The sequence below is a fragment of the Nicotiana tabacum genome, chromosome 21 (assembly GCF_000715075.1).
Source record: "Nicotiana tabacum cultivar K326 chromosome 21, ASM71507v2, whole genome shotgun sequence".
Lineage (NCBI taxonomy): Eukaryota > Viridiplantae > Streptophyta > Magnoliopsida > Solanales > Solanaceae > Nicotiana > Nicotiana tabacum.
Window position 1 is genome coordinate 25,524,214 of NC_134100.1, and position 5,239 is coordinate 25,529,452.

Here is a 5,239-nt window from a genome sequence, read left to right on the forward strand (position 1 = left end):
CACTTTATAAAAATAGCCATTTTTGCAAATCTGGCAAAATGGCAAGATTCACAAAGATATTATCACAGCATTCCTACAAGCTTTGTTGGCAGTGAAATTTCAGCAACTAAAACGAACTCATGCTATGTGTTATACACTTAAAGTCATTCATGGCATACTTAGCATTGTTACTCGAATATAATAGCTTGAAAACATGCTTAAAAAAATCCATAAACGACTTACATATCACATTCAAAAACTTACAACTCAATATTCAAGTATTATGAAGGACTATATTCACATTATCACATGCTTGATACATAACAATAACATACAAGCTCTTTTGTTGTCAAACTATTCATCACATCAAACACATTTAAATGGTGCAGCATGTTCAAGTTGTTCCCATTGCTGAAAATACGTACATTACGAGTCTTAAAGGATTACCTGGTAGCAAAAGAATAAACAGTAGTTCAGCAACTAAAGCAGCATAAAAACAGCAGCAAAACCAGCAGCAAAACCAGCAGCAAATCCGTGTTAAAACAACCCGAAAACTTAGAGAGGGAACCCAGAAACGAACTCTAAAGAGGACTTATACTTTTTAAAAGTTTGCACTCTAAGATTCACTCCCAAAGCTCACCATTTCAGCTTACTTTTCATGTGTTCAACTGCTGAATTTTATTTTTTGGTGACAAAGCAATTATAAAAAATGCCCCCCTGGAAGTGTGATAGAGTCCTCCCTATATATCAAAACAACCAGCTATTTCAAAAAATTAAAAATCAATCTTTTTGACAGATTTTCTACAAAATCTGATCTTAAATTCAAAATGCCAGACTTTTTGGTTCAAATCTTGTCAAGTATTTCAAACAAATCTGCTCTCCACTATTCAAAGACAGACTTTTATTCAAACACTGTCCAAAGATCTACATTTTCTTACCAAAAAATTTGACTTTTGAGTGTTGTACTCAAAGAGTCTTCAGCAGCAAATAAACAACCCAACAAGTACCATATACTCTTAAGTATTTTTCACTACCTCACTTTTATCGATACAAAACTATTTTACTACTTCAACAAGTGCAAAAACAGAAAATTTAACATTTCAAACTTCAAAAACTAATGCTAAAATAATTAATAATAGACAAAATAAAATCTGAAAAATAAAAATAAAAATAAAAAATCAGCCATGAAAAAGAATAGGATTTTACCATTTTACAATTCAAGTGGCCGAAAAAATGGTGGTATGCCAAACGAGGGTGTTCGGGGAGGTCGCCGGAATTTAGCTGGATTTTGGTCGCCGGATTTTCAGGGTGAAATTGGCATCAATAGCTAGGTCTTGAGAAGCTCTATCCATTGATGTAAGTATTGTGGGGTGGTAGTGGTTGGAGTTTCAATAATTTGGGGAAAAACGTGACGGGAAAGTTTCCTAGATCTAAGATTCAAGGAGTTTGAGGGATTTTTGAAGGATTTGGTTTGGAGATATGGAAAGAGGAAGTTGTGGAGATTATATGGTGTGAATTTGGAGGTGTTTGGAAGTGGTCCGCCGGCGGCGGCAATTTCTGGCATGCGGCGGTGGGGCGGCGACAGCGGCTTGGGGGGAGAGAGAAGAGAGAGTGATGAGAGGGAAAGAAGAGAGAGTGATGAGAGGGAAAGAAGAGAGAGAGGAAATAATGGTGAAATGGGGCAAATTATTGGGGATTTTAGGCTTTAAATACCTAGGATGAAGATCAAACTAGGACCGTTGGATTAAATCAAGAAGGGTGGATGAGATTGAATCTTGTCACTTAACCAAAACGACGTAGTTTCAAGACAAAACTACGTCGTTTTAAGCTCTTCTTGGCAGCCCCCTTTTGGACCGGGTTTGGGCTCTTTGGGCTCAAATTTTGGGCCAATTTTGGCACAATTTTAATTAAATTACACTAGCCCAAACCCTACCCCATTTATCAAACCATTACTCAACTCTTAAAACCTATACATACACAAATAAGAACAAACACACACACACCCATATACATATTATATATATATATAAGGCAAAAATTAGGCATTTACAGCTTCCCCTCTTTGCTCGAGAACATGAAGAGTTTTCGTGCAAAGACAAATAAATGCCATGGATAATTTTTTGCTCACATTCACTCTAGTGGAAGCATTTTGAAAAAGGTGGTGACCGAACCTTGCTTCTGAGGTTGCCTACATATCCTTGGCTATAAAAGAATCAGGTCAGTGTAGTTATGGGAAAATTTGGTAGGTGGGACTACCAGACACTGGAGTTAAGACTTCTGTTGCTGTTGCTGTTACTCTTACCGTTACTGCTTCTTACATCAAAAGAAAAAGAGAAGAGCACTACATTTGTCTGCAAACTAAGAGTACAAAAATTCCTATCCACGTGTCTTCTAGAGTCAAATCTTGATTCTTGACCTGCTCGCTTGTGTTGACCTTAGATTGGATCTTAATTCTTTTGAAGAAAAGATTATGACTCAATCTCGATGGCTTGCTTTCTGGATCAGAATTTGAGAAGATGAATCTTGAGAAGCTGGGCTGCTGACACATTATCAAAGCTAAACTCCGACTATCTTGTGATCGAATGATTTCTTTATTCTGATGAGAAACTGAAACTGCAAGCTTTAATCGTCAGTTGTGCTATACGACAGAGCCTGCAAAGCCATCAAAGACAAACAACAACGAACAAAATTTTTCTACCCCAGTCTGGCACTAGGAAAATTCTGTGAGTTATTAGAGAAATCTGTAAATTATCTAATTTATTGAAAAGGCAGATAGAAACAATAGTATAAACTAGCTGAAAGAGATAAAATTTGGTAACGAAGGATAGTTTAACCAGGGATCGGTACCTTGTGCAACTGAAAGGAAATGTAATCATAGGCTGGTACCCTCTCTTACTGAAAGGAAATAGAATCGGCTATTAGCACCATGTATTATCGATAAAGTGTTGAATCCCTCTAGGCAAAACGGTTCGATCTGAGTTAAACTGTATTTAAACAACCTGAGCGAGGATTACTTCTACCCGGAACTACGAACTAGATCCCCCTAGGCGAAACAGTTCTACCTGGGTTAAGCTACATAAACTACCCTGAGCGAAGAGTACTTCTACCCGGAAACTATGAGCTAGATCCCCTAGGCGAAACGGTTCTACCTGGGTTAAGCTACGTAAAACACCCTGAGCGAAGAGTACTTCTACCCGAAAACTATGAGCTAGATCCCCCTTGGCAAAACGGTTCTACCTGGGTTAAGCTACGTAAAGCACCCTGAGCGAAGAGTACTTCTACCCGGAAACTATGAGCTGAATCCCCCTAGGAGAAATGGTTCTACCTGGGTTAAGCTACGTAAAACACCCTGAGCGAAGAGTACTTCTACCCGGAAACTATGAGCTGAATCCCCATAGGAGAAATGGTTCTACCTGGGTTAAGCTACGTAAAACACCCTGAGTCAAGAGTACTTCTACCTGGAAACTATGAGCTGGATCCCCCTAGGCGAAATGGTTCTACCTGAGTTAAGCTTCAGAAAACACCCTGAGTGAAGAGTACTTCTACCCGGAAACTATGAGCTGGATCCCCCTAGGGGAAAAGGTTCTACCTGAGTTAAGCTTCAAAAATAGGAGGTGTGAACAATAGTGATGTATGCTGAAAATAAAAAAAAATGGAGATTTTAAGGATCTTACGTTTGGTGACATTCGTTCACTTAGGACCGACATTCTGCACTACTTTGTTCCTGCTTTAAACAAAGAAAAACTTGTGAGTTTTTAAAGCGGTGGTTGGTTTGTGGCCTTGATGCCCTGAGTAGCTTGATTCACGACCACTGCTGTCGAAGAACCGATTCTGTCAGCGTGGTACCAAGATGTTATGCCGCTCTGTATCATTTTCTAGAGACCTTGGCTTCACAATATTGCCCCCAACTGTTTCATACCTAGATGTCCATGGTACCGCTACCCTTGTCTCTAAGGCAATGCATTTTTCTCTAAAATCAAACTTAGTTGTCTTACCCCATTATCAATTTGTGTCCGTAGTGCTCATCAACCTTTCTCATAAAGCAGGTCTTGCTTAGACAACCTTTTCAGCTCTTTTTTAGACACTTTGTTTGTCTTATCGAATGAGATCAGAGATGGATTCGTGCCTTCGTCAATGCCATATATGCCCCAAATTGTGCTCGACATTACGGGGAAGCTGTAGCTAGTTTTGCAGCCCTTTCTTTGCTTCGATTTTGATGCAGGATTAGACCGAAGGGAACTCAAATAAAAATTATGGGTAAAAATAGAATAATAATTGGAAGCGAAAAAGAACTGTGCTTAAACAAAAGGTGTCCCTTTCGGGAAAAGGAATAGAGAGACTTATCTAGAGGTATGTGCCGACTTTAATGAATCATGACATGCATTTTGGACTGGATGCCTGATTTGTCTAAGCTGTCTAATTCTCAAAATCCGCCGCAAATGTTCATCTTGAATTTGTCTTGGTTGTGCTTATGTCGGAGAATCAAAGACCCTTATTCGGCTAGTAGCGCCCATTGCAGGTTTTCGCTAACTAACCTCTCTCATTTCTCTACTAACTATCATCTTATGGTGCCCATTTGGGTTTTCACCAATAAGACTCTCATTTCTCTGCTTACTATCGCCTTATAGTGTCCGTACGAGTTTTCACTGATAAGACTCTCTCATTTCTTTTTTTTTTCCACTAAGATACTGTATGAGGGAGGTTATCCAATGCCTTTGGCATGGGGACTTCAATCATTCTTAAAAAATATCGATCAGAAGTTCTTGAAAGATAAAAAGGCGAAATGAACCTTGAACTGAATTACAACTTTTGGAATCATTTTTACCGAAAAAACCGTGAAATAAAACAAACTTTTGCCCCAGTTTTGGAGTATTGGGAATATGGATTTTTTTGTTCTGATGGGACCGAACCCAGGGTAAGGCTGCCTACGTATCCTTTCGGAATCAGGTCGGACATAGTTCAATGACTCAGAGATTTGTTGTTGTTGTTTGTCTTTTTTTTTTACAAGTACACAAGTTCCAAGAAGTGAGAAACAAGGAAGACAAATATGGCTCAAAAGGATTAACAAAAAGGGTGACACCTATTTGGAATAGCTTGCAAATGATAGCCTTCGCCACTTCAATCTGAGAAAATCAATGCGTGAAAATTCTACAATGGGTATATATCAGACATAATATCTTTTGACTGCATCTGCATTAATAGTCATGTCTGGTACCCGTCCTTCTTCATCTACCAAGTGCAAGGCCCCTTTTGGTAACAC

At 38.8% G+C, this 5,239-nt stretch overlaps 1 long non-coding RNA gene across 1 annotated transcript; it reads right to left on the bottom strand.

Moving 5' to 3' along the window:
- Positions 1–252: 252 nt before the first annotated feature.
- LOC107770184 (uncharacterized) lies at positions 253–1,619 on the bottom strand. The gene is made up of 2 exons (XR_001644548.2): positions 1,186–1,619; positions 253–426 (listed from the first exon to the last, which is right to left on the bottom strand). It is a non-coding gene; the product is annotated as an uncharacterized LOC107770184 (long non-coding RNA).
- Between the last annotated feature and the right edge of the window lie 3,620 nt (positions 1,620–5,239).